General features: G+C 46.3%; 1 long non-coding RNA gene across 1 annotated transcript; it reads right to left on the bottom strand.

Annotated features, from left to right (window-relative positions):
- Positions 1-4,313: 4,313 nt before the first annotated feature.
- On the bottom strand, positions 4,314-21,466 carry LOC115659599. Its single transcript, XR_004002605.1, has 3 exons — positions 21,378-21,466; positions 15,938-15,942; positions 4,314-4,325 (listed from the first exon to the last, which is right to left on the bottom strand). It is a non-coding gene; the product is annotated as an uncharacterized LOC115659599 (long non-coding RNA).
- Between the last annotated feature and the right edge of the window lie 6,361 nt (positions 21,467-27,827).

Genomic DNA, 27,827 nt, shown 5'->3' with positions numbered 1-27,827 from the left:
TTTTTTTCTTATTGAAGCCAAATATCTGCCAGAACAAGCTCAAATCAAATCCTACTTTTCAACAGGATTTTCATATATATTCTTCCCCAAAACAGGTGATCTTATGCTGCACTCATGAAGACGTCTGAGCTCATGTGATCAGACATGTCACGGTGTAGCATGAGCAATTTGACATGAAGTCATGACTGAGTCAGCTAAAATGTAAAAGGGAATAACAAGCTGTCACATCAGACAGGAAATATCTCCTTCAAATGCTTGTGGCAAATTGCAGCAATAGAAGTTTTAAAACATGGTGACTATTTGCAAAGTGAATAACAGACAGTGCCCTGTAACCAGGTTGACTATCCAAGAGTCCTAGTAATTGAAAGAAGGAATAAAGTTCTCAAATATTTCCTTATGTCTTGGAAGAGATTTTTACCTGTGTTTTTCTTCCCATTCTTTAAAAATGTATTATATGTTTTTGAGGTAGTTATTTTGTTATTTAACATTATTTTGGACTGTGGCGGCACCTACTAGCCCCAATCAAGGATTGACACCCCATTGTACTAGATGCTTCACACACATACTACTTTTTGTATGAGTATGGTATTACTGACAGTTTCTACCTGACAGAGATGACAAGCTACATATGTTTGTCATCATAATAATTGCATACTACAAATTTCATAATGAACTTTAGCCAACATTTTAATATCACTTTTCAAATATCACTCTTAAAGACTCATGCTGGCTATGTCTTACTTGGTGTTTGGAGCCAAATCATGCAGACAGCAGGAGTTTTGATGCTTTAAGGAAAGTAGGATCTGGTGCTGGTTTGCTACAGTTCCCTATTCAGTTGGTTGGTTGTTTCTTTTTAAATGTTGGTGCTGGATTCTTTTCCCCCAAAGTATTTCCTTCTGTAAGCAAGAAGAAAGACATGAAGAGAAGAAACAAAGTGTGAAATCATTTGAGTTGCTTTTCTTTAGAGTATACAACATGTATGTTTTAATTCAATGAAGCACTAAGCTAGCCCAAGGAACTAAAGGTGCCAGGCATGGCCAGTGACCTTATGGTCACTGGGAATTGAAGTGGATCCTTCAAAAACACTTTCTTATACAAATATACAGACAAATACTGTAATCCTTCTTCAATCCTTATGCAGGGAAATATACCCCAGGTCTGTAGGACTTGACCCGCAATGTCAAGGTCACATGCAAGGACCCTCAGGAAGAGAATTCTTCACCTGTATTGTTAAGATGCTGCAAATCAATTTTCCTTGATTCTGTTATTTGAACCATGCTCCTAGTTCCACAGAGACATTATTGCCATATCTTACAACTGCAGTTGTCTCTGTGAATTAATTCAACCCCAAACAATTTCTCTCAGCAGAAGCTTGCTCCACTAAAACAGCACCCCCATCTTTGCTGGATTATAACAACATTCTGCTGTTTAATTAAAAAAAATTAGTCCGCCGTCAAACCAGACTTTAGCTTCTTAATTCCTATTCTAAATGGCAATCACTCAGGCCATAATAGAATGATCCTTCAGTATTTTATCATGTTCAGTTTCAAGTCAAACTTCCTTTCCTGCAAATTTGGAATGAACTCTTACAGTATTCTCATAATCCTTTTGCAATAAAGACTGAGTTTATCCAGGATGCAGGTGAATTGTTCCTATGCAGTGCCTCAAGTTTCCCCGCTGGTTCACCATATATTTACAACTGACTACTGTTCCTTTGGAAATTACTTCCCATCTGCTTTTTCTTCTAATCATTCAACAATAATTCTACTCTTTATCTCTTAATTAAAAAAGCTGATTGTGTCTGGGATCATAAAAGTTGTTATATTGGATCAGAACATTGGTTCATCAAGTCTGGTGTTCTGTCTCTACTGTACAGGGAAGGTAGGTGAAAAACCCAGTAATGCATCTAAACCAGAGGTTGGCAACCTTTCAGAAGTGGTGTGCCAATGTGTAATGTGTGTAATTTAAGGTTTCCCGTGCCTTAACATTTGTAGGTCTCTCTCTGTCTATATTATATCAATAAACTATTGTTGTGTTTAAAGTAAATAAGGTTTTAAAAATATTTAACAAGCTTCATTTAAAATAAAATTAAAATGCAGATCTTATCAATTTAGTGTGACTCTTCCCTGGGATTGTTGTCTGGGCTTCCAGCCACCAACCCCGCTCAGCCTGCTGCCGGTCTGGGGTCCAGCCGCTGGTCCTGCTCAGCCCGCTGCCAGTCTGGGGTACCAGTAGCACTCAGCCTGCTGCCGGCCTAGGGTTCCGGCTGCCAGCCCCTTGCCAGTTGGGGTCCCAGCCGCCAGCCCTGCTCAGTCTCCTGCTGGCCTCGGTGAGCAGAACCCCAGGCCAGTAGCAGGATGAGCAGGGCTGGCGGCCGGGACCCCATCTGGCAACGGGGCAGCAACCGGAACGCCAGAGCAGCGCATGCCATCAAAAATCAGCTTGCGTGCCACCTTTGGCATGTGTGCCGTAGGTTGCCAACCCCTGATCTAAACAATTAGTCAATGCTGCCCATGAGAGTAACATTTCTTTCCCAGCCCTTTTGGTGATCAGTTTATGCCCTGAAGCAAGAGATGTTATTACTTTTTTAATAGTTTTCTGCACTGTGTATTGCACTCCCATCCATTGTCCCCAACATTAAGGAGATACTGTCAAGGCTAATAGGCCCAAAATCTAATTTAACCTAAGAGGACCACTGTAGCGGGGTGGTCACCCGCTCCTACCTTGGAGGGTTTAATACAGCCCTGGGAGAGGGCTGTGGCAGGGCAAAGCAGCAAGTCTTGGCTGATTGGGGAAACAGCCACAGCTGGGGCCATGTCCCATTCAGGACGCAGTTGGCCCTATAAAAGGATTGTAAGCCAGGAGCTCAGGCAGTTCCTCTCTAGTGGTAGAGAGAGGAGGACCTGGCTGCCTGGGAACTGAAAGGTACTAGAGTGGAGCAGTGCTGGGGAATAGGGTAAGGGAGCTGGGGAGCTCCTGCCTGGAAAACTTCCAGGCTGCAGGCCTTGTCTAAGGCCAAATAGGTACTGGGATTGCAGGGGTGCAGCCTGGGGGTAGGCGGAGGCAGGAGGTTGAAACCCCTCCTGCTGATGATGAGTGATATGGACTGATGTCTTCCCCAGTGTGTGAAGGCTAGATGAGGACTGGCAGTGAACTCTGAGGCAAGGTGGGGATAGAGGGTGGAGATTCCCCGGGAAGGGTAGCCCAGAATGTGGGGGTACTGCCAGGAGGTAGCACCCAAGCTAAAGGGTCACCGGGGTCCAGGAGGGACACGTGGGGCCAGCAACAAGCAGGACATTGGCCTGTAGAGGGTGCTCCAAAGGCTGGACAAGCTAATTCCCTGGATGACCAGCAGGAGGCGCCGCAGGGTGAGTCCTCACATCTCTACAAACATGTACAAGTAAGTGTGTTGGAAAAACTATACTTTCAAATTAAGACAACAACACAAGGAATGGGCTGATCCTTGGGCTTTAACATCATTCGTGTTCCATATGGGAGATGGCTACAAGATCCTGTTGGACACCAAAGGAGGGGAAAGATTGCAGAAATCACACATCTCAAAAGCTGCTCAGAACATGACCATGGAGATGGTGATAGATTTATATGGTCTACTGGTAAATCCATGAGTGCCTATACATGATGATGATGATGATGATGATGGTGGTGGACAGTATTGTGGTACTGCTGCTGTTCCAATCTCCCTGCTGTGTTTAGCAAGTCACCAATTGCTCCCCAGAAAAGAAGTGCCCAAAAGGGACAGCAAGTTGTTCCATCAAAATCAAAGCAATTCTATAACCTCATCAGGCTAGGAACCCACTAATCAACAATTCTCTGAGTTCAGATAAACTCAACTCTCACCATTTCTCTGACTTCATTCATTGCTTTCTTTCAACAATTTTACAAAATGTGTGTAAACACAACATTGCTTTGTGCCAGATTGTGCAGGGCATCCTAATCAGTCAGCAAAAGTGTCCAAATTCCTTGTAGCATGGGATAAAGCCCACTAAACTAAGAGCCAGGAGACCATGATTTCAAAGATCATCTCTGCTATTTATATTTCCATACACATTGTAGTCTTTTTATTGACCAAGACCTCTAAACCCTATCCTAGAAAGCTGTCAAGTATTAACCACCTTTTTGAGCTTGGGCCCAGTTGATAGGAGGAGAAAACCTGTAAATCTGAAAGAAACCGATGCAGAATAGAGGAAAGGAAAGATAAAATAGTTAAATTTGTAGAGCTTGGCTAATTGAAACCTAAGGTGACATAATAACAATTTAAGGTCTGAGCTAAAGCCCATTAAGGTCAATGGGAGTCCTTCCACTGACTTCAATAAGATTTAAATTAGGCCTTAAAATAAGATAAACCCACAAACGTTTGAAAGGTGCAAAAACAAAGAGGGAGAGGAACTATTTAGTGATATAAATGGGTGCAATTGGGAGTAATAGGATGAAATTAAGAAAGGAAATTGAGGAAGTTTAGCAAGATCTATTAGCCTTTGGAATATCCATTAAATGTGTTAGTCTCTGGAAAAATCTCTCAAGGGAAGTGCTGGAAGATCCATCGCTTGGGACATTTAAAACAGACAGGACCAAGCATTAGCAAATATATTGTGTAAGGTATGATCCTGCATTTGTAGGGGGATGGGCTGCATGCCCTAGCAAGTCTTTTCTGTAGCAAGCCTATAACTGTCAGTAGCAGAAGCATGAGTATGATACAAAATATATCTTTAAAATTAAGATTTTGATCACATTTTCTACAGCATGCACTAATTTTAAAGCCAAATATACCTTTGTACATTAACTACAGTAGGTGTATTTATCAAGAGTTTGATGTAAGTTGTACCCCCATTTTGGGTGTTGGTTACACACGGAACATTTTAACCAGATGTCTCTGGTTTTATTCTTGAGTTTTCCAACATAGCAAAAGAAATCCATATATGTCAATATGAAAATAAAATAGACAGCTATATGGAGGGTCAGTGCCTGGGTTATGTGAGTGCACTAAGAGGTAAGTATGTTGATTTTGGGCACCTGTGCCCTCCCCACACCCGCATCCCCTTGCCACCCCAGCCCTGGGCTCTCCCCCGCCAACCTACACCCTTCTGCAGTTCCCAGGCAGCCAGGTTCTCCCCTCTCCAATCAGGATCTTAAGAGAGTGCTAGGAGAGGGCCCTGCTTCCACACCCACCAATGCATTACAACTTCACAACAGTAGAGTGAACCTGTGATGCATTCCTCCCTGAAGACTTCTTCTCACACTGCCCCACCTGGTAGGCAGGGCCAGATTAACCTTTTGTGGGCCCAGCACGAAACATATTTGTGGGCCCCCATGGGAGCTATGGGGCATGGCGCAGGTGGGAGGTTAGTCCCCAGAGCCAGGGGCAGTCGGAGGCAATGGGGCACGGCATTGTGGCCCTGCTCTGCCCTGCCCAGTGCAGCACAAGGACACTGTTCACAAACCAGCAGTTGCCAGACGTACACTGTCTCATCCGGCCCTGCACTGCCAGCATGCCCTTTCCCCTCTTGGGTAGACCCGTGCTGCACCACACCATCCGCTGCACCCACAATCCCTATGCCCAGCACCTTTCCTGCCCATGGACCCCCCTCACAAGCCCCCACCACAACTGCACAGTGCCTCCCCACAGACATCTATGCCCAGCGTATCCCTGCCAGAGATCCCACATACACAGACCCACTACCACAACTGCACAGTGCCCTGCACACCATCACCCCCCACCCAGTGCCCCAACCCAAATACCCCTCCACTGCCCAGCCCTCCCCCCACTGACACACGCTGCCCAGCACCCCCACCGACACAGACCTCCCCAATCCCCCAGTGCTCCCCACAGACCCACTCCCCCATGCCCTGCCCCCAGGCTACACTCACTAGACCCACTGGAAGGTGACTGTGTCTGCCAGGCTGAGCTGGCAGTGCGGCTGTGGCTGGCACCAAGGCAGGGGTCGCTCTGGTCCCCGGGGAGTGGCAGGATCAACCAGGTCGGAGCGGGAGCAGGGCCTTCCTGAGCTGGACTCCCTCAGGACCCACTCGCCTGGTGGGGCCCATCTGAGCTTCCCCTGCCCCTCCCCCTTCCACTGGCTGAGATTGGCCTGGTCTCTGCACCAATCCCAGGCGGCTTGGACCCTGGGAAGTGGGTGGGGCCCCACAGATGCCAGGCAGCAGAGACTTCTTGGAGTCAGAGCTGCACTGGGCAGTGTAGTGGGGCGGACTCCCTGGGAGCGTGGGCTGCAGTAGGTCAAGGCACAGACAGGGAGCCAATCAAAGAAAGGCTTATTGGGAGCCAATCAGGGCCCAGTTTGGAGACAGCCAATCAGGGCCAGGCTCAGCCTGTCTGTCTGTCTGTCAAGGTGGGAGAGCAGCACTGTGGACAGCGCAGTGCTGGCCAGGCCTGGGGAGGCTAGGGAGCTCTAGCCCGTAGCCTGCCAGGCTAAGGGCCTAGTTGGTGCAAGAGGCCGTAGGGGAAGTGGCCCAGGGAAGCAGACAGCGAAGGGGAGAGAAGGAGGACAGCAAGGCTCCCGCCAGAGGATTCCTGGGTCAGGACCCAGAGTAGAGGGTGGGCCTTGGTCCCCCCTTCCCCTCCCCCGCAGTACACCCAGCCATTGGCCATAGGGAGCGGCCATTACAGATTATGCCAGATCCCTGACAAGAGGGATTGGACTCAGAGGATGTCGTTGGACATGGTTGCTAGAGTGTAGGACTACTGATCACTAACCCCTGGAATGGAGTGTGGATGGACTGAGGGGCACTGCCAGAGGGCAGTGGCCTCGAAGAGGACGCCTCTGAGCAGGGAGTGATGCGGGTCCAGAGACGCCAACCGAGGGTGGAGTGACAGATGGGACACCACCAGGAGAAGGCACTCCAATGGACAGAGCTAATTTCTAGAGTCACCAGCGAGAGGTGCCGGGTGATGAGTCCCGATACTGTCACAGGCACCAAGGCAGATCCCTGGGCCGTGACCCCTGAGAGCTCACCTGTACTGGCCGTTCCCACTGATCCCACATCCAGCAGCACTGCCCAGCCCATATGGCAGAGCCTAGCTGCTGGGCAGCAAGCCCCCTACAGGCGAGCGGGACTGCCGGCTTGGAAACAGTCACACACCAAGGCCTGGGCGCTGGACTGCTCCAGGAGAGGGGCCAGACCCAGCTGTGTGGATGGGTTAGACAGGTCCATAATGGGACCCTTCCCAGTGTGGGTCCGGCACCATGACACCATTGTAAACCTGGTACTGCTGGTAGGATGGTTCTGAAAATGACTGCACCACTGAGACTGCCCTTCTTCTCCATCTCCAGCTTCAGCAGGCAAGAGCAAGATTATACCTGCTGAAAGCAGGTTGTTGACATTTTATGTTACTGTGTGATTTGACATATCTATGTAACTCAATACTTACTACTTTTAGGACAATGACTAATGTTAAGTCATATGCACAATATTCTCTTTTCTGGCACCGTCCAACATTGGTTTGATCTAACTCCCTGTTCTACCCACGCTAACAAAACAAAAAAAATCACAATGCTCTAAGCTCTGACTCTTCTGATAGGAAGTTTGCCCTTTCTGCTTGTCATTGATTCTGGTCCCCAATGACACTGTAAAGAACCAATTCAGTAAGCCACAAATCTACATCATATTTAACAAAGAAGCACTTGGTCTACTTAAATTTCTGCCTTATGCTACATCGCCTGCTACACTGCTGAATTACTTAGTCAGCCTAGAGAAAGGCTCTTTAATTTTATGACAAACCATGACTAAGTTTATAGTAATCTATTGCTATAGACAAAAGGCCAGATTCTGCAGTCTGCTTGATCTATTAAGCAATTTTCTACTTGTACATTCTAAGTGTGATGCTTTGGGGGTTCACTCAGACCAGTGAGGGGTTGTCAGCACCTGTGCTGTAACTATGGGTGCTTCTGTGTTGTGTAGCATTGGCTGAGGGTATGTCTACACTGCACCCACAGCTGGCCCCTGCCAGCTGACTAGGGCTCGGGGGGGATCGGGATAAGGGGCTGCTTAATTGTTGTGTAGACGTTCAGACTCAGGCTTTGATACCCTCCCACCTTGCATATCTTTTCACCCAAAATGCCAATGACTCAATGCCAGAGGGAATGAACACAACGGGTAATCATCGAGTCATCCCCTGTCTCCCATTCTCAACTTCTGGCAAACAGAGGCTAGGGACACCATCCCTGCCCACCCTGCCTTATAGCCACTGATGGACCTATTTTTTTACCCTGTTATAGTCTTGGTCTTCACAGGTGGCCTCCCTGTCAGGCTTTCTTTGGCAGCAAGGTACTACAGGTGGTCACCCAAAAATAATTTTGCCTTTTGAGCAAATCCTATAAACCGGGAGGGACAACATCTTTTTTCTCTCCTCTTTCTGAGCTTTTCTATAACCCTCCCTACATCTGTTTGCTGCTTGGTACTTCCCAGACAGACAGAACATAGGAGACACTTGGCGGCAGAACAGATAATTTCTTACCTTAATTTCCTTTCTTCTAGCAGTGTCTTCCACAGCTGTACCCATCCTGAATGGTCCAAGGGTTAGATGATGAGTGGGATCTTGTGATTTTGGAGGGGATCTCGGAGGGGATCCACCATACATAGTTAGTCTGGAGTATGTTACTAATATTGTTATACAAGTTTTACAGCTGTCATCTAACAACAAGCGGGAGCAGAGGGGGTGTGGCCAGTGTGTGGTGCCAAAACTTTGATCCACCTCCATGAGCTGCGAAAAGGAGGGGAGCAGCCTGGATTTCCAGAACTGAGAGAGACACTGCTAGCAGAAAGAAAAGCCAGACATACTGAAGGCTGAACTCAACTTCCACTTTTATTGAGTGACACTACCACATTGGGGCTGGATTTAGAGATGACACCAAGATTGTGCTAGGTCAGCCATTGCTGATCCATCATACGACAATGGCAAAGAGAAAGATAAAATAAAGTTATAGCTTTTAAAATAAATTCTTACCCTCACCTTTGTTTTCTACAATCCACAGACTGTGATATTTGAATTTCATGCACAAATAATATATGGTCAGTCTCCTACTAGCCTTTTCTTGTGTGAAATAATGTCCATTAAAATGAGCGGGCTGCCTTGAGCACATAACATGACCTGCACTGGCTGCCAGTTCCCTTCTGGATTCTATTCAAGGTGGTTATTTATCACATATAAAGCCTTGAATGGCCTGGGATCTAGTTATCTTAGAGCTCACAGTACAAGGATGAGCTCTATCTCAGAATCTGCCATTGAGCTGAATATTTTTTCTGTCTGTCCACAGTGCTGAATTTCTTCCAGAAGGCTGCGGGGAGGGGGAGGGAGGACTCTCTGCAAAAGGTCTTCAGATATGCAATTAACTCCCCTTTGTGATCTAGCATAGTCAGAATTTAGCAGCTCTTAGAAAGCAATGCAAGATTAATGTAATGATTTTTGCGTTTGCCTTTAAGTTCTATGTCTAGCAGCATCCTTATTGTCAGTGGGCAAGAGGGGGATTGGATGATAGTAGAGAGAGGTTATATGTCTGCCCATTTGAGGGCAGTTGTTTTAGTTCTTTGAATATTTGTAAGTGGTAGGCATTTCTAAGTAAATAAAACATCAGCCAGGGCTCCAGTTAGAGTTATGTATCTCTACTGGGGTGTTCAGGATAGATATTTCCTCAGATATCAAATATGGTAAACCATTTTCCTTTACTACGAAGAAACTCATGCAAAGCCAGTGGTGACTTTTTGTTGTTGCTGTTTTGTTTTGTTTTGTCTGAGCACCCATTGCAATACAGCCTGTCTTGTCAGCAGCTATAAATGCCTTTCATAGAATATCAGGGTTGGAAGGGACCTCAGGAGGTCATCTAGTCCAACCCCCTGCTCGAAGCAGGACCAATCCTCAACTGTCATTCCAGCCAGGGCTTTGTCAAGCCTGACCTTAAAAACCTCTAAGGAAGGAGATTCCACCACCTCCCTAGGTAAACCATCCCAGTGCTTCATCACCCTCCTAGTGAAAAAGCTTTTCCTAATATCCAACCTAAACCTCCCCCACTGCAACTTGAGACCATTACTCCTTGTTCTGTCATCTGGTACCACTGAGAACAGTCTAGATCCAAATCCATCCTCTTTGGAACCACCTTTCAGATAGCTGAAATCAGCTATCAAATCCCCCCGCCCCATTCTTCTCTTCTGCAGACTAAACAATTCTAGTTCCCTCAGCCTCTCCTCATAAGTCATGTGCGCCAATCCCCTAATCATTTTTGTTGGCCTCTGGACTTTGTTGGCCTCTGGACTTTTTCCAATTTTACCACATCCTTCTTGTAGTATGGGGCCCAAAACCGGACACAATACTCCAAATGAGGCCTCACCAATGGCGAATATGATCACATCCCTCGATCTGCTGGCAATGCCCCTACTTATATAGCCCAAAATCCCATTAGCCTTCTTGACAACAGTGGCAGACTGCTGACTCGTATCCAGCTTCTCATCCACTGTAACCCCTAGGTCCTTTTCTGCAGAACTGCTGCCTAGCCATTCAGTCCCTAGTCTGTAGCAGTGCATGGGATTCTTCCGTTCTAAGTGCAGGACTCTGGACTTGTCCTTGTTGAACCTCATCAGATTTCTTTTGGTCCAATCCTCTAATTTGTCTAGGTCCCTCTGTATCCTACCTCTACCCTCCAGCGTATCTACCACAAGCTGAAAATTGTTTCATTTTATTGCAGTTCTGTAACTATATGGGAACCAATCCTGTCTGTGTTTTGTGCACATCCAAAATTCCTGCTGAATGACCTGCCCTGGGAGCGAGTTACCAGTGACTCAGGGCTGGGATAGCAGGAAGGTGTAGGTTTGGGGGGAGAGCCCAGGGCTGGGGTGGCATGTGAGTGCAGATGGGGAGAGGGTACTGCCTTAGAAACTTGCCGTAGAAAAGACCATGTTGTTGATTAGAGCATCAGGCTAGAGATCTTTGATGCACTGGTAATATTGTCACAGAGATTTAATTAGACACCCTGGGCTAAATTCTGCTCTCTGTTACACTGGTACAACACCACCGATATCAATGAGCTTGCACAGTAGTAAATAAGAGTGGAATTTGATTCCCCAGAGTCAGGATTTTCCAGCACATCTATGAGATGTGCTGTGATTACTGCTGTGATTTTCACTGAGAGTAAATGAGTATTTAATACCATTTCACAAGCTTGACATCATTTATTGTTCTTTTTTATATAGCATCATAGATGTTCATGGAATTCTACAGTAAAAGAGGAATATAAGGCCTTCCCCTTGGAGCTAACAACATGAGAAATGGACAACAGACCTGGAGGACAAAACTACAGAAAATCAGGGACTGTGTCCCTCAGATGCTGAGGTAAAATCCTAGAGTATTCATAGTACTTGTTAGAAGTCAGTGTGCAGGAGCTTTGTCAGTTCTATACAGCAGGACCAGTGCCCAAGGTGAATAGTAGCTTACACTCTTTGTTTTTAAATCAGCAGATGATGAGTTCCAGAATGCTTGAACCACTGAGAACCTCAAGAGCTGCAGAGTTAAACCCTGGTCTGCATGGGAGGCTATAAAAGAATGGAAAGGAGCAACCTTCACCATTTTGCCAACGAGGGTGGAAAATGTGTTCCTTTCCTCTCGCCACCCCTTCCGCCACCACAGTCCCTCCTCCCTGCCCCAGGTAGCTGAAAACAAAAGGCTGGCGAATCAGGATCAGAGAGAAAAAAATGGACCAGCACAACAGGTCAGTGCCCCTGGGAAGTTGCTAGCCAGGGCAGCTTTGCTGCGTTCCCACTCCTAGACTCAAGACTTGCACATTCACAGGGCCTCATCTCCAACTCTCACTGTAGTAAATGGGTGTCTTTCCATTGTCTTCAATGCAAGCTGAGTCGTGACTTCAGTGAGGGCTAATTCTTCCTGGGCCAAAGAGATTTTTTTAAAAAGAAACCCAAATAAAACAACACAGGCTGTAAAGAACTCATGCAGCCTGTGCAGGGCATGCAATTACATGAATCTAGCTTACCCCCTATTGGTCACTGCTCACCAGAGACTGCCCATGGCAGCTATATATGAACCCAGAAAGTACTGGTCATTGTCTGCTCATTGCTATGGGTGCCTGGCTCCTTATCTGCTAGGTTCTGGATTAAAACCTGATGTTGCTTCAGCTGAACCTGAATCTGTTGTGAATATTATCTTGTTTCATGACAAGAATGCAATTTTAGTTTGTAGTCAAATTTAAAAATACTGTGTGCCTAGTACCTTTTGCATAGGGTGACCAGATAGCAAACGTGAAAAATCAGGGTGGGGGTGAGAGGTAATAAGAGCCCATGTTAAAAAAAAAAAAGCCTCAAATATCAGGACTATCCCTATAAAATCAGGACATCCGGTCATCCTGTTTGTGCCCAACTGTGAAAAATGAGTGTAAAACATTACTATTTGAATTAGTTAATGGTTACAAAAGATGCAGTGGAGAATCAAACCCATTAGATTTGAAAAGCAGATGAAGGCTCATTCTATTTAACAACATCATACAGAGTCCATATCCACTCCCACATCTACTCTTAGCCCACAGATGTCCAAGGCCTTTTAAACAGTGCTTCTGTCCTTTATGCTAAATGAGCCAGAACTTCATTGTTATACAACCATGTAGGTTGATGAGGATGTGACACTGTTACCCAGTCTACTTGTCTCCACCACAAACCTGAGGCTGACCTTGGCAGGGAAATGTCATCCCTTGGTGACATGACACAGAGGAGTTCTTATGATCCATCAATGACAAGATTGTATCTGCAACTTCGGGGGAACAGAAAAATAATCAACCAGAAAAACAGCACCAGTTTATGGAACCTTTTAATGTGTGACTATGCCACTACATAAGATTCTTGTTGCTTGCATTTATTGGGTCAGATCCTCAGCTGGTGTAAATTGGGGTAATTCCATAGAAGTCTTATAGTTCCATTTTCCTCAGTCTTAGATTTATATGTAGGTTTTAATATTTTTTTGAAATTATTACAATGTAAAGAAATGACAATTGGATCTGAAATTATTTGATTCAGAAATGTATTTAAATTTCAAAAAGCTCCCAGCAATAGAACAGGAAAGCATGTGACAAATAAACTCAATGGAACAAGAGAACAAATGTTAAGAAATGCTTGGAAATTACTGCATGTAGCACCATGAAAAATCTATATTTGAATGCTTGTTAAACGTGCAAATAAAAAATAAACAAATAAAAGGGCAAGCTTGCTCTGCAACATTCCCCATCCTTAACCCTCTCCAGCCTTTAACTCCCTCTTTGCCTCTAACTTTCTACCTTCATCTTCTTTCTTCCCTTCTCATTCTCTTCAGTTTTCCCCTATTTTGGTAATGGCTGAGCAACCCACCCAACTCTCATCTGCCTGGTTAATTCTCTGTTGTTACTGTACTCTTTTATTTAGCTTTGTAAAACATTTTGAGATATACACACTATACAGTATGAAGTTGTATTGTAATGTATAAACAAGGGGCCATTGGATCTTCCCTTCCCCTCTGTAACAGGTTTACTGGGAGTTTTGTTTTAAGCAGCTACGGGCAGTTTGATGAAATGGTATTTTAATATCTGAGCATCTTTGCCACAAAAGTGACTAATCTGGGGTCAGCCAGTTGATGTGAGCTTCCTATTTTACAAGCATAACAAATGGAAGAAAATCAAAGTGTGTTCGTTATCATCCTTTCACCGTTTTGTTTCTTTATCATGAGAGCCTCCGTGAAAATCATAGTGGAACTTTTCAGAAGCCTACTCATCTTTTGCACAGGAAGAAGGCCAGGGCTTTGATCACTGGATGCCTGGGAAAATTTCAAATCCCAAACCTCTCATTAAATCTCAGTGAGATTTTCCAACTGGCAACACATGATCATAGAATAATACTCAATAATATGTAAAACTCCACATTGCACAGCATCATTGTTGATGATGGCTCTGATGCTTGTGGTTATAAACAAGTGCCCTTCAGCAAGCATTGCGTGAACAACAATTTTCCACCCCTTAGAAAAAATATTGGATAGTATTAAATACTAGCAAAGACTTTGTATTGTAATCAAAAAGACATATCCATTTACAAGCAATTTAATTTTGCTTAATTTCTGTGGTCTCTGATAGTTCACAATACATGAAGATCTCAACACAAGAATATGAATTTTAGTTTGCAGAACTTACAATAAACTGTACAAATTCTTCTTTTAGTCTTATGTTAGCATTAACCAGAATTAGAAACTTTACTTTAGACTCCTTATTAAAGGGCATGATTCCTGTGAACCACCAGAGTGATATTGGCCACCAGATGTCACCCATATTCTATTTGCATTCCCTTAAGCTATGTGCATGCAGATTGGGAAAACACACTCCTCTAACGGCTGCATTCAATAGAGTCTGTCAAGCCACTCTCAATTTATTCATTTCCTCCCTTATAAAAATGTCTTACAGCATTTTGCACTATGGTCCCAAACACTACAGCTTAGACTAGGCACCTTAGTAATTTTAAAACTGTATTTTATAAACAAGTTGATAAATGAAAAATCAAATATACTGTACTGCAAATATCTCTTCACTGTGCAATGTTTAGAAAAAGTTAGTTGATGTAATTAATCCACATCCTTCAGACAAAAGATTACTATCACAGGCAAAATCTTGTCCCAACCACTATCTCACACATTTTGGGAGACATTTCCATCTCCAAACACAAGTGAATTTAAAGTGATACCTTTAGCAGATAGTGGTAGTAAGTCTATATCTGCTAATTATCACTCCCCCAGTGACAGTCAAAGATTTGTCCTGCTATCATGCACCCTAGATGAAATATAACTCAACTCATGGCTGTAGCAAGGGAACAAGATTCAGATGCAGGTCCTTCTACCAAACACTAGGACATACTGCTTCCATCCTGTCTTTGACACTTCCTCTTGCTGGCTTCCTTAACCTCTTGGTAGCAGTCAGTGCAGCACAGAAAGTGGCTCAGGCAGCAGAGGAGAGACAGAAAATGGGGAAGCAGAAGAGACCAGAACTTGCAGCCTCATGCTTATACTACTGGGCTCTGAGCAGCAGCTGCAGCGACCCTTGTCATCCCTGGAAGGGATCAAGTACATGTGTGAATAGGGAAGATGAGACAGGATGCAGGTGTTCAATGTTGGGGGTGTGAATAGGATGATGGTGAAGGAAAATAGGACCAGATGGGTGACAAGGAGGAAAAGGATTGACGAAGGAAACTGGAACATACGAAGAGGAGAGGACCACTGGAAAGTGCAGGCAGAAAGGATCAAGGGCTGGCTGAAGAAAATGGTGGAGAAAATAAAGAGAGGAGAGACTGACAATGATAGGAGAAAAGGAAGACAGTGAAAGAGGGCAAGGAGAGGCTTGTGGCTATTCCAAGGTAGTGGGAGAGCTAACATCAACTCAGTGGATGAACTTGAGCAAGACATGTCACATCTCTGCACCTCATCTCTAAAAGGGAGAGTGTAATCTTTACATCTCAGAAAATTAAGGTGCCTTAAAATTCTAAAATGGAAGGTGGCTTGAGTGAATTTGGGAGTTGCCAATATACAAATCCATTGCAAGAGAGGCTTCAGCTAAGGAAAGGCTGGGGAGCCTCTGAGTGATGGGAAACATGATAGCAGTAGAGGTGCCTGAACCAAACCCCCGGCTTCAGTGGATTACACCAGTTGAGGATTTGGCCTCCTATTATCCCAGTGGGCCAAACCTACATGCATTCCCAGAGCCAGCATGTGTCATGGGGAGCATTTGAGGCAAGGTAAGCTGAGAAGCTTGCAGACAGTCCCTGATTGGATTTAGCTTTTGTGCAGTCTGTGGTGAGGATGTGAATATGCAGATGGCTCCCAGTTGCACCCTTATTGGACACAGTTCTTTATTGATCAGGGATTTGGTGCATCATGGCTAGTTGGACTATATTATTATACATGACCTCTGGGCAGCCTGATACTTTGCAGATGTTCCTTTCTTGGGCTTGATGGCTGTGCACTCTCCCCAACAATACTTACACTAGCAGTTTGCAAGCAATCTTTGGCTGTGCTGGTAACTTGATATTCTCTGCTGGTGATGGGTAGTTGTGCGGGCACTCACCCACCCCAACAACACTGGGGATTTGATGTCCCTCCCTGCCTGAGAGTACAAGAAGTGGTGTAGCCCTGTTGCTCCCAGGATAGTAGACAAGCTGGGTGCAGTGAGATATTTTATTGGACCAACTTCTGTTGGCGGTGAAAGAGACAAACTTTCAAGCTACACAGAGCTCTTCCTGCACTTGTGTAGCTCGGAAGTTTGTCTCTCTCAGTAACAGAAATTGGTCCCATAAAAGATCTTAAATCAGCCCCTTTGTCTCTGTAGATCTGATGAGCTCCCCACATGAAAATTAGCTCCCTTGCTCTTGCGGGCTGTCTGTGCATGGCTCTGGCGGGTGGGGTGTATATTTTGCAGATGCTCCCTTGTTGTCTATGCGCCCGCACGGGCTGCAAGCAGCTTGCAGAGGATCCTTTGCTTTGCGCGCTCCCGGCCGGACGTGCACTTTGCAGACGCTCCCTTGCGGTGCGCGCTCCCAACCAGGCGTGCACTTTGCAGACGCTCCCTTGCGGTGCACGCTCCCGACCGGACGTGCACTTTGCAGACGCTCCCTGTCCGCCAGCCTCCCTGACCTCGCCACCACTCCCAGGTGCCGGCCCCAGCTGTGGCGCCGCAGCTGCTCCCCGGCGCGGCGCATTGGCGGCCTCGGCGGATGATGGGCGATGGGCTCGGCTCGGCTCGGCGTGGAAGGAGGTGAGCGGCGCGCGGGTCCCTGCCCATCCCCAGCTTGGCGGGAGCGGCGAGCTCGGGCTCCTTGCGGACAGCTGGGGGGAAGCACAACACACACACACACAGCGCCCGTGTGCCTGGGGGGAAACGGACACACACACACGGCGTCCCTGTGTCTGGGGGGAAACGGACACACACACACACACGGCTCCCCTGTGTCTGGGGGGAAACGGACACACACACACACGGCGTCCCTGTGTCTGGGGGGGAAACGGACACACACACACACACGGCGCCCCTGTGCTTGGGGGAGATGGACACGAACACACACACGGAGCCCCTGTGCCTGGGGGGACACGGACACACACACGGCGCCTCTGTGCCGTGGGGGGGAGACTCAGGGACACACACATACAACACCCCTGTGCCGGGCGGGGGGGGGAGACTAGGGGACACACACATACCACCGCTGTGCGGGGGGGGGGGACGACTCGGGGACACACACATACCGCCCCTGTGCCGGTGGGGGGGACTCGAGGACACACACATACCGCCCCTGTGCCGGTGGGGGGGACTCGAGGACACACACATACCGCCCCTGTGCCGGGGGGGGGACTCGGGGACACACACATACCGCCCCTGTGCCGGTGGGGGGGACTCGAGGACACACACATACCGCCCCTGTGCCGGGGGGGGGGACTCGGGGACACACACATACCGCCCCTGTGCCGGGGGGGGGGGGACTCGGGGACACACACATACCGCCCCTGTGCCGGGGGGGGGGGACTCGGGGACACACACATACCGCCCCTGTGCCGGGTACTGGGGACAACTCGGACATACATACACACACACACTGCCTCTGTGCCGGGAGAGGCGGACTCGGACACACACACAGCGCCTCTGTGCCTGGGATGGGGGGGACTCGGACACACACCCCGCCCCTGTGGGGAGGGAGGGAGAGATACACAAACACAGCACCCCTGTGCAGGGGGTGGCGGCGGAAGACTCAGACCACAGACACACAGAGCACCCCTTTGCGAGGAGGTGGGGGGAGACTCGGACCATGGACGCATAGCGCCCCTGTGCCTGGAGGGGGGACTCGGACGGACACACACACACAGAGTGCCCCTTGCCTGGGGGGAGGGGAGGGACTCGGACACACACAGCACCCCTGTGCCAGGGATGAGACTCGGACACACACACACACTGCGCCCTTGTGCCGGGTGGGGGGGACAACTCGGACATACACACACACAGTGCCCCTGTGCGCGGGGTGGGGGAGGAGAACGAACACACAAACCCCGCCCCTGTGGCAGGGGAGGGATACACAAACACAGCACCCCTGTGCGGTGGGGGAGACTCAGACCACAGACACACAGCACCCCTCTGCGAGGGGAGGGGAGAGATTTGGACCACGGACACACACACAGCCCGTGCTTAGGAGCACGGGATACTCGGACCACGGACACACACAGCGCCCCTGTGCCTGGGGGGCATGGGGGACTCGGACACACACAGCGCCCCTGTGCCTGGGGGCCATGGGGGACTCAGACACACACAGCGCCCCTGTGCCTGGGGGGCATGGGGGACTCGGACACACACAGCGCCCCGGTGCCTGGGGGGCATGGGGGACTCGGACACATACACAGCGCCCCTGTGCCTGGGGGGGGATTTGGACACATGCACAGCTCCCCTGTTTCAGGGGGGACAGACAGACACACACACTTGGACACACACACGCACACATAGCGCCCTTGTGCCTGGGGGCGGGGAAAAGGGCGCACACATAGCGCCCTTGTGCCTGGGGGCGGGGAAAAGGGCGCACACATAGCGCCCTTGTGCCTGGGGGCGGGGAAAAGGGCGCACACATAGCGCCCTTGTGCCTGGGGGCGGGGAAAAGGGCGCACACATAGCGCCCTTGTGCCTGGGGGCGGGGAAAAGGGCGCACACATAGCGCCCTTGTGCCTGGGGGCGGGGAAAAGGGCGCACACATAGCACCCTTGTGCCTGGGGGCGGGGAAAAGGGCGCACACATAGCGCCCTTGTGCCTGGGGCCGGGGAAAAGGGCGCACACATAGCGCCCTTGTGCCTGGGGGCGGGGAAAAAGGCGCACACATAGCGCCCCTGTGCCTGGGGGCGGGGGGAGGGACACTCGGACACACAGGCAGCCCACCTGTCCCGGGGGAGTGGAGGCATGACACACTTGGACACACATACACACACAGAGGGGGAAGCACAGGACACGCACAGCCCCTGGCGCAGGGGAAGAATACACACACACACAGTGTGGCGGGGCGGGAAGAGGAGGACATGGACACACAGCCCCTGGCACAGGTGGGGTTGGGGGTGTAGGGAGGACACAGCCCCTGGCACAGGTGGGTTGGGGGGGAATGGGACACGGGCACACACAGACAGACAGCACCGAACACTCAGCACCTGGCACGCAGGGTGGGGGGACAGGACATGGAGACACACACACTCAGTGCCGGTGGGGGGAGAGACCCAGACACAGAGTGCCTGTAGGGGGGGCGATGGTGAAGACACCTGGACACAGAGCGCCTGTTGCGGGGGGGAGGGAGGGCATTGAGACTCCCAGATACAGCGCATCTGTGCGGACAGAGAGCGGAGACACATGGACACGTGCCTGTGGGGAGGAACAGGGCTTGGAGAGACACATACACACAGAGGTGCCTCTAGCCATGCCCTCTGCTCCTGCAGATCTATACGTGCTAGCTAGTAAGCTGTGGTGGTCTTGCCTTTCTAGGCAGTAGCTGTAAATGCTGTAAAGTCTTATTCAGGCTGTCTTCATCACACTAACCCTGTGTAATACCCCGTAACTCTCTAGCCCCCCTAGGTGACCAGTGACCGAACTGTAGTGTGTTATTGAGGGCAGGTGTAGCGTTGAGCAAAGTATTGTTCATGCCAAGTCTGATGGGGGACAGAGCGTTTAATGGAGCTGTGTGAAAATCTTGGAATAAACACCCCAAATCTGGTAGAGTTCACTGGGGTTTTGTTACTAACCTAAAGAATCATTTTGAGCAGAGTCATAGCCATGGATGATGCTTTATGGAAGATGTGAAAAGACAGGTACTTTCCACAAGGAGCTTAACAGTAATTCAGACATAAGGAAGCAAAGGATGACAAATAGACAGTACGGGGAGGACAAATGTTTCAATAGCAAAAGATGAGTTATGCTTATGTTACAGAGACCAGGTTTGATACAAGACTTTCAGTGCCGTGTAAATCTTTTAGATTAACTGGCAGCTCAACTGTGGTTTGGGGTGAGTTTTGGTTTGTCTTGCGCTTTTCATTTTCCTCCAAACAGGAGGAGTATGTAAATTTCAAGATGTGAAACTGTTAAAAGGTTCATTCAAACTGTTGTGATCTGTGCCAGACAAGTTTTGTTTTCCCTTGGTCTACTTAGTGTTTTTTGCTATCAATATAATTAATTTTGTTGCAGATTGGAAATTACAGTACTCTTTGTTTTCCTGGTTCTGTATTTCTTGTGCATCCAAATCTCCCCCTAAAACCTATGGAAATGCAAACTATGTAGGGAATGCAACATCAGGCCTTATTTAAGCATTTGTACGTTTCAGATATAGATCAAATAAGGTTATTTTTCTGCACACTTTAGAGTTTTTCTGACTAATTTTTTGGCAGGTACTTTATGTACAAGCATGTAATATTCAGTATGATGTGGAAATAAAATTTGAGTGGAAATTTTAGTTATTTTCATTTTAGAAAATGAGGCATTGTTCAGAAGGTCCCCATCCTCTCATTTTCTTTCAATAAAAATTCCATCAGTGTTAATGTCTGACTGGAATCTACATATTATCTTTCAAGTATTGAATACAGTCCCGTTAGTGCCCATGTTTTCCCCTTGCAGGCTGATGGGAGCAGTTATGGTCAATGAACTTCAAAGTAGAAACCTCAGTAGCCTTGACAACTCCATCATTATAGTTTATCGTGTCAGGAATCCCTTTAGATAGGGATTTATTCCCGAGGCTGAAGTCATTCAAGTGTATATTACATCCAAAAAACTGTGCTGAAAGAATTGTACGGTTGCAAAGTCAGCTACTCAGACATTAGGAAATATGAGATTTAAGGTTGCTGATGCAACCTTAATTCGGCTCACTTGTGCACATACATTATGATACAATCTTCATTACATGATCGCATGCTGGTTTTTTCCATATGACCCCTGCCTCATGTGACATGGTGCAGTCTATATGACTTTTTAAAAATTTAATAAGAAGTGAATATAATGTAACTGGAATATGCTTCATGTAAAAGGTCTCTTGTAAGGTATCATTACAAAGCTTATAATCTACTGAGTGTGGTCATCTTACTTTTATAAATATACCACTCTTGTATCTGAACCTAGAAATATGAAATATAACTCTGAGGGCCTATTGTAATTATGTAAAGTGTGGGCCATTAATGGTGGTTTGGAATCTTGATGACTCGCATTAACTAGGACCATTGTCTGCAAATGGCTGTGTTTTACCTGTAAGTCTTCCTGTATGTGTGTGTGCTGGCAAGTGGGTAATGATGTCTTGCAGTGACATGTGATCATGTCAGGTGAACTGGAATCTGCCTTTAACCTGGTGACTTTCCATTGAGAGGGAGTGGGTGGGAACTCAAGAGAGGGACAAAAGGATTCCTGCCTTATGCAAAAGATATATAAAGGGGTGGAAGAGAACAAAGACAGAGAGGAGCCATCATGAAGAATCCCCTAGCCACCACCTGAGCTGGAACAAGAGCTGTACCAAGGGAAAGAATTGTGCCCAGGCGTGGAAGGTGTTCAGTCTGAGGGGAAAAAAAACTTACTGAAGCATCTCTGAGGGTGAGATGACCTGTATTCAGTTTGGTTAGACATAGATTTACACATTTTATTTTATTTTGCTTGGTGACTTACTTTGTTCTGTCTAAGCTTTCATGGGCTACAGCTCACTTCTGTGGATTTATTTGGGTTTAGACCCAATTGGGAGTTGGGCATCTGAGTGCTAAAGAGAAGCACACTTCTGTGAGCTGTTTTCAGGTAAACCTGCAGCTTTGGGGCAAGGAGTTCAGACCCTGGGTCTGTTTTGGAGCAGATGGGAGTGTCTGGCTCAGCAAGACAGGGTGCTGGAATCCTGAGCTGGCAGGGAAAACTGGAGCAGAGGTAGTCTTGGCACATCAGTTGGCAGCTCCCAGGGGTGTTTCTGTGATCCAACCCGTCACACCTCATTCTCTGAGTGAGTAGTTATTCATGTTCAGAGCACAGTTCCAATTCACGTCAATGGAACTTGGTAAGTGCTCAGCACTCCTGCAAATCTGCCCCCAGTTGTCTGACGCTGGGCATCTAGAAAACTGGGTCTCCTTAGGGCTTGGCTACACTCACACTTTACAGCGCTGCAACTGGGGTGTGAAAAAACACCCCCCTGAGTGCTGCAAGATACAGCGCTGTAAAGCGTCAGTGTAATCAGGGCAGCAGCGCTGGGAGCGCGGCTCCCAGCGCTGCACGCTACACCCGTAAGGGATGTGGTTTACATGCAGCGCTGGCTCTCTCCCAGCGCTGCCGCTCTGACTACACTCACACTTCGGCAGCGCTTTGAAATTCCAAATGTAGCCAAACCCATAGTTAGTGGCCATCTGTGAATGTTGTAATTTAAGTGAGTTGCCCAGCATCACATAGGAGCTCCAGTTTTACAGGTGGCATTCAGCTTTCTTAACCACTAGATTGTCTTGTCTCTTGATACAATCCCTTGCCTCATTCACTACCCGTCATCCAGCTTCTGTGACAAATGATGTAGGGGTCCTGTTGACAACAGCCTCTTTGACAACACGACTGATTCATCCCCAAGCAGTTCCATCCTATCCACTGAATGAAATGGGGGTGTCTTGTGTTTGTTTGATCATCTCTTAAAGACTATAACGGGACGGAATTAAGATTACACAGCCGCTTTAATTCTGGCTTTTCCCAGTTTTTTAGTGCTTTTCTGTGCAATTGTAACTTTTTTTTTCATGTGTTTTTCTGTGTAATATTTAGTATGTGTGTATGCGTATAGATTTAGTAGACTACAAACTATTGTAAAGCTATTGCCTGTGTTTATTGATAAAATACCCTTTCTCCTGTCCAGTAACAAACAAACATTTTGGCAGTACTGACATTGCTGCACAGAGAATTAAAATGCAAAAACCCCCTGAAATTATGCAAAAGCCACTGTAGTGTGATTTTTTTCAGAAAAGAGGAGGTGGTCATACTGAGAGAAAAACACTGAAAACCTCTGGGGTTATTTTTTGGAATAGGGATGAGTGGGTGGGGGGTACCTAAGGATATGTCACACGATACTGACCACTTCAGGGAAAGCTCTGTCACCTGCATACTTAAGGTGTTGTGGGTGGTGTAGCTGGGTGGTTCATGTCCCTAAATACAGAAAAAAGGAGGTGTGCACACCAGGTAAGTGATTACCAAGTGCTTCACCTCTGCAGAACAAGCTTGGACATGTGGCTTGAAGATGAATTTTGTTGGCTTTATTGTTCCTATCCCCCTTTCTCATGTAACATATTCCATTTTTTTCATCCTTTTTATATGCGGATTTTGGAGTCTGGGATGGTGCTAGCTTGAAAGCCTGGGGTTGAAATTACCTATCCACAGAAAAGGTATAATACAGGTAGTGGCAGCTCATGTTTCCTACCCCAAAATGAACCCGAAACCTGACTGTTAGGGAGGATATTTCATTTTCTGTATCTGCTCTCTGCTGAGTCTGGCAAGAGCAGTAGTTGGTGGGTTTGGGTATGTGGACACCTGTTTGCTAGCAAATCAACAGAGACTAACTCATTTCACAGCAAGCACTGTCGTTTTTATCACTTTCAAAATAGTGTCTCAGTTTCAAAAAGTCACTGAACCTTACTGTAAAAATAGGGGAGGACTAGATGGTTTCTGGTATTTGTAATTGTAATTTGAACCATTTACCCATAGATCATTGATATGAATCCAGTCTAGGTTGGTAATGAAATATTACTATCTTTTGTGGCTTGTGAATTTGGTGGGTCTCTGATTCCTAGTGCACAACTGTATTTATCACAAAAATATAGGTGGAACCATTATTGGCAGCCTCAGCAGACAGGCCAAAGATTGAATGAATGGGAACTTTCTCAGATCTTGCCTGGAGTTTCCACTGTATGTGGGGAAACTTGCACTGCCATTTCCTGTGCTATACCTTTCTGAAATAAATGAAGCAGTTAGTTTTCAGAGGTGCCCACATGGCTTCCTTCTTCAGTGGTAAATTTGTGTGTGCTTGCAAACACTCCTGTGCCATGGGCTCCCCTCTCCCCACGATAGAATAAGATTAAGTAAGTAAAACTCACTCCTTTGTTGCTGGAAGATAAATCCTTTTTGCTGCCTGAGGGGGAGCCAGCTCCCTCAGGCATGATTGAAAGAATATTGAAAGTAAAGACAGTGATTGAATTAATGTGAGTTAAATCAGAATGATCGGACTTCCAGAAATTGATCGTCTGAAACTGAAGAAGGAACTAGCAACATTGAGGACAGATTATCTAAAATCCTTAATCTGTTTTGTAAAATAGAATCTTCAGAGGCATGTTTAAGGAGACAAAGGAAATCATAACAGCCAAAATAGATATTCATATGACCTGCATGTGTGAATGGGTATATAATGAAGACAGTTGTTGCTTTTGGGGATCATTTTTTTCGTCTTGATACCCTAACATTTCTCTTTGGTGAAACTGAGAGAATACACAATTTCAGGAGCCTCTTCTGATTTTCTTAAAATCTTGAAAGCATTTCTCTTTAAACAACTTCGATTTTCTTAGGTGTGGCAGCAGAATTTTCAATTGGCTTGTCTCCTGACCCCATTCTAATACCAAGAGAGTAGTATGTAACTTTTCTCCACATGTTGCCTCCAAAGTGCAATGCAGCAATACAATCATTTGGCACAGATATTTTTTTTCATTTAATAATTTACTGCCAGTAATAGTGTGCAAAGTGCTTTACAGACTAGTCTGAACCGAAGGTCCATGCCCTCAACAGCTTGCATTCTAGGGCTATGTCTACACTTGAAGTTGGGGATGTGATTCCCAACTCGCATAGATATAGTTGTGCTAGCGCCAATGAACTAAGTGCTCTAAAATAGTAGTGTCGCTGGGGTAGCAGGTGCAGTGGTAAGTGCAGTGCAGGCTGGCTATACCAAGAACATACCTGCAAAATAAATAATGCAGCCTCCCAAAAAAGTGTGGTAAAAATGGAGAGATCTAGATTCTAGCAGAATCCTTATTTATGCACATGTGTCAAAAAAAAATTCACAGACTTCATCATGGCTTACTCTGCTTCCAGAGCACGTTGCAATGGTGCTTCAAAGGGGACCCTGTAAGGGATGTCACGTTCTTCTCCCTAGAGACTGACTTTGCTGAACCAGTGCTAATCTGATAGTTGTGAAGCTGATGAGGAAATTCCTTTTCTGTAATCAATTTAAGTGGTATCAAGCTTCCATTTCCAAAACGGCATGGGGAGGGATAGCTCAGTGGTTTGAACATTAGCCTGCTAAACTTAGGGTTGTGAGTTCAATCCTTGAGGGGGCCATTTAGGGATCTGGGGCAAAAATCTGTCTGGGGATTGGTCCTGCTTTGAGTAGGGGGTTGGACTAGATGACCTCCTGAGGTCCCTTCCAACCCTGATATTCTATGAAAGATCATGGAATTTTTTCTCTACTTCTGGGCAGAGCGGTTTTGGAGTCCACTGTTTAGTCTATCTACTCATGTGGCAACATAGTATCTGTGTGCTTCCCAAGTGTTGAAAAATAGAACTAATGATTTCTTTCCTTTTAACACTATATGAGAAATAGTTCAATTACTGAAGTATTTGGTTGTGTGTGTGAAAAACTAGTCATAGACTTTAAGTCAGAAGAGATGATCGTGATCATCTAGTCAGACCTCCTGTACGTTGTAGGCCACAGAACCTCACCCACCCCTGAAATAGACCCCTAACCGCTGGCTGAGTTACTGAAGTCCTCAAATCATGGCTTAAAGACTTCAAGTTATAGAGAATTCACCATTTACACTAGTTTAAACCTGCAAGTGACACATGCTGCAGAAGAAGGTGAAAAATTTCCAGGGCCTCAGCCAATCTGACCCAAAGGAAAATTCCTTCCTGACCCCAAATATGGTGGTCAGTTAGACCCTGCGGATGTGGGTAAGACCGACTAGGCAGATACCTCAGAAAGAATTCTCTGTAGTAACTCAGAGCCCTGCACATCTAGTGTCCCATCTCCAGCAGTTGGGGAATTTTACTACTGGCAGTCACCAGTGGGCCACATGCCATTGTAGGCAGTCCCATCGTACCATGCCCTCCATAAACTTATCAAGCTCAGTCTTGAAGCCAGTTAGTTTTTTTGCCCCTACTGCTCCCCTTGGAAGGCTGTTCCAGAACTTCACTCCTCTGATGGTTAGAAACCTACATCTAATTTCAAGCCTAAACTTGCTGATGGCCAGTTTATAATCATTTGTTCTTGTCTCAACATTGGTGCTTAAGTTAAATAAGTCCTCTCCCTCCATGGTGTGTATACCGCTAACGTATTTATAAGAGAGCAGTCATATCTCCCCTCGGCCTTCTTTTGGTTAGGATAAACAAGCCGAGCTCTTTGAGTCTCCTCTCATAAGGTAGGTTTTCCATTCCTCGGATCATCCTAGTAGCCCTTATCTGCACTTGTTTCAGTTTGAATTAGTCTTTCTTAAACATGGGAGACCAGAACTGCACACAGTATTCCAGATGAGATCTCACCAGTGCCTTGCATAATGGTACTAACACTTCCCTCTCTTTACTGGAACTACCTCACCTGATGCATCCTAGGACTGCATTAGCCTTTTTCATGGCTGCATCACATTGATGGCCCATAGTCATCTTGTAATCAACCAATACACCCAGGTCTTTCTCCTCTCACTTCCTACTGATACTTCCCCTGTTTATAGCAAAACTTCTAAATGCATGGCCTTGCACTATTAAATTTCATCCCAGTTCTATTACTGCATTTTACAAGATCATCCAGATCTTATTGTATGATCGTTGGTCCTCCATATCAGCAGTACTTCTCAACTTTGTCTCATCCGCTAATTTTATTAGCGCACACTCACTTTTTGTGCCAAGGTCAGTAATAAAAATGTTATATAAGATGATTCCCTTGAAGAACAGGTCATACTGGAGGGAGGTGTTGGGAACAAAGTCCAGCAGCTATTTCAGTTGTTTGTTACTGCCTCCTTTCTGTGTTATCTGTAACAATAAATCGTGCTATCTACTTAGACCTAAGAAAAGGGCATCAGAAACTCTTACATTCTACTTAGCTGGAGGACTCTACATACTTGCGTATGTAAGATTGCAGTATGTTCACTACTGTGCTGATTCTTAAGGCTCCTACTTTTCTGCATTTGAGGGAACCTAATGTTCTTCCTCTTACTTGTGTGTTTCCTCAGTTGTTTACAAAATGATTTCTCCTTTTTCATATTTTGTCTGTTGATTTATAACATTATTTTCTAGTATGTTAAATGGCCCAGTTAAGATGGAAATAAGTGAACATACAATGAGACCTGTACAAGACCTCCTGTCTTGAGAACATCCTTAAGTGTCCTCAAATACATTTATGACAATTCTGTTTGTGGAAAATCTGTTAATTAACCAGCTTTGTCTGCCCTTTGTTGCTTAAGGTAAATTCTATTTACTTTGTGACTGTGAAGAAGTTAAATGGTTTCTATGGGTTGATTTTTCTGAGGTCATTCTCCCCATTCCTTTGCTTCCAGGTAGGCATCTTACTACTTGGAAATATTTGCACCTCAGCTATGCAACAACCCTCTCTCATACAGTCCCTCTAACTTCAAAGGCACTACGTATGTGAACAATGATCTCTTGAAAGAGTCAGAGCTGTAGGGATTTTCGAGCTGCAGTTGTTCTACACTCTCGTGAAACATCTGGGAGAATATCTTGGATATCAAATATTCCACATGATTAAATTTCTCTGTTCTTTCTCCACTATCAGGAAAGATCCTTGTCTTGGTGGTATCCCTCATTACG

Source organism: Gopherus evgoodei, chromosome 11 (genome assembly GCF_007399415.2).
Source record: "Gopherus evgoodei ecotype Sinaloan lineage chromosome 11, rGopEvg1_v1.p, whole genome shotgun sequence".
In the NCBI taxonomy this organism is placed as follows: Eukaryota; Metazoa; Chordata; order Testudines; family Testudinidae; genus Gopherus; species Gopherus evgoodei.
Note: the sequence above shows the minus strand (reverse complement) of the source record. Positions and strands in the feature narration are given on the sequence as shown.